The 2,596-nt window shown below is 41.1% G+C and overlaps 1 pseudogene; it reads right to left on the reverse strand.

Moving 5' to 3' along the window:
- Positions 1–433: 433 nt before the first annotated feature.
- Positions 434–2,333, reverse strand: LOC149157720 (aldehyde oxidase GLOX pseudogene; annotated as a pseudogene).
- Between the last annotated feature and the right edge of the window lie 263 nt (positions 2,334–2,596).

The following is a 2,596-nucleotide window of genomic DNA, read 5'->3' on the forward strand; positions in this document are numbered from 1 at the left end:
TTCCCTCAATATTTTTAACTGCTTGAAAAAATTGCCGATAAGTAAAAATATTATAAAAGTATTCGTTTTTGTTTTGTTTTTTCTTCACTGGAGATGGAGTGCATAATACTGCCAATTGAACTGACCCTGAGCTATATTATATAATTTACAAATTAACCAACAAAACCAACTACTAATACAATTTATTTTTGCAAATATTCATACTTTTTGCATGATTTTTCACCGCTCATATTTAGGAGCAAACTATTCATTTTGAATATTGGCAAAAGGTTTTCTATATAATCAGGAAACTTTGCATCTGATCATACATTCAATATGTCATCACCCGAACGTTATATTGTCCTGTTCATTCATTTTCAAACGGTGAAAGTGACCAGGCACGGGAAGATTAAGACTTTGGCTTTTTCCGATAACCAATGAAGAATAACATGAGGGTTATAAAAATATCATTCCTTTCCATTTAATACAATCTTCTGTGTTGTACAATTTTAAAAAACATGGTGACGGCTGTGTATCGCATTTGAATCGACGCGTTGATTATAAGATGCAGTATTTCTTCAACGAGTATGACATATTATTAACCCTAGACGATGACACGATCAAGAAAAATTAATCCATTTTCCCACGCTTGGAATTCCATCGTTGACGACGAATAGCATGTAGTATCCCCGCGGTGCTGCAATGGAGTTTGGAGGTGCTGTTACTTTAGCAACATATATTCCTTTTACTCTTTTCGTGCTTCTTGATGCCAGCATGAGCAGTCTCTGATTCATGGAAGTCGAGTGAGTCGTGAAGGATGGAGCGTAAATGTTGAACTGAATTTTGCTGGGAGAATAATTTGAAACATAGAACCTAACCCTGAATTCTTGACCGTAACGCATGGAATCTGTAGATGTGATGGTAGGTCTCAAGGTGCTGTAGGATTTGTCAAGATAATAAGGGCTGTATGCCTCTAAACGAAGCTCGGTTGGAAACGGGACTCCAGAGAAAACGTAACCATAATTAGGGTTGGAGCCTCCCACAAAAATCCTACCATCAGGCAATACATTTGCAGTGGAATGATACATTCTGGGAATGGTGGAGCCTCCCAGTACTGTGAACCGCTTCCCCGACGATGCATTAGGTCTGTATAAATAAGGAGCAAGAGCTGGACTCGTTCCATAGCCCCAGCCTGCAGTCCCCTTCTGCGCTCCGTTGATAATCAGAATTTCCCCGTTGGGAAGAATGAGCATATCTCCCATAACCCTAGGTGCAGGCATAGTCTCCATCGCCCAACTAGGGTTGGGATCTGTAATAACAATTCTTCCACAGCTTTGAAGAGCATTGACGAAATTACTAGCCTGAGCTGCGGCGTAACCGTTTTCTGGAGCACCACCACAGATGAGAATTTCTATCCTCTGAAATCCATCAGATGCCGATAGTGGCAACATGACAGACGAACCAGTGGAAGGGTAATTTCTTGGTCCATCTGGAATTGTAGGAAATGTCTTTACAACACGATTGTTTGTGTAATCAAATAAGATGGAATCCCTATTGGCGAAGATGAATAGATTGCCATCAGAGGAGAGATGAAGAAAAGGATACAGATTGTTCTGCACACCGGGAGTATTTGTCTGTGAAAGAAAGGGCAACGCATATGCTTGTACTCCAGGCACGAACTCGTAGGAGAATGATCCCGTGCCTCCCACAACAATAATTCTATTATCCGGAAGAATCTGATTGGATGCATACCATCGATAACCCTTAAGTCCATATGGGTCAGAATCATACCAATCACATGCAGAATCTGCACATGGTACGAAATAACGGATTGCGTTGCCTCCATCGTTGTATCCACCGGTGCTAATCAATGTACCGTTTGCTGCAAAGGCGCCAGATGAACACCAAGTATCAGTCATGACCATCAACGCCCTCAGATTGCTTGTATCGATGTTGTATTCAATGGAGTGAGCCCAGCAGTCGTGGGTGAGTTTTAAATCCTTTGGATCGTCTCTGCAACGACCATTTGGCAGCCTCAGTTGCGAAGCCCCGAAGTCCGTGCGATCATACATGACCACAGTGTTTTTATAAGTGGTGGCCATATGCATAGCAGAAACACCTCCATTTTTAACAACAAGCTCCCATGATCCAGGATACACTGTCTGAGAACTCACGCTTGACAGGACAGCAAGCAGCAGGACAAACACAAGTAGTCGAATCATTGCGCAATGAACAAAATTGAAGTTACTAATACCCAGACTTCTCTATTGGTTATAATGCTCTCCTTGTGATCAGAAAGTTCAGAACACAGGAAAATAATGGCAGAAAGGACAATGAACTCGAAGAGCTCGATAGCATTTGTAGTTGCACGCCATAGAAGTATTCCTATACGCAACACGAAGAAAGAATCAAAGCTCACGTATGCAAAAGTTGGCCCAATGGAATGGTCAATTCCTGCACATAAATTTCCAGTTAATTACTTCATTAAAATATTGTAATCATGATGTTTGAGGAATTGATGAAATTATTCTGATGTGCTCTCTAGCAATTCTACTGTGTATCGCTATTTTAAATCTACAAGTTGCTGTGTACAGAACGACTGTCTCAATCCCGTGTA

This window comes from Pinus tabuliformis, chromosome 5_2 (assembly GCF_031772625.1).
Source record: "Pinus tabuliformis cultivar Carrire ecotype Pingquan chromosome 5_2, CPIR1, whole genome shotgun sequence".
Taxonomy (NCBI): Eukaryota; Viridiplantae; Streptophyta; class Pinopsida; order Pinales; family Pinaceae; genus Pinus; species Pinus tabuliformis.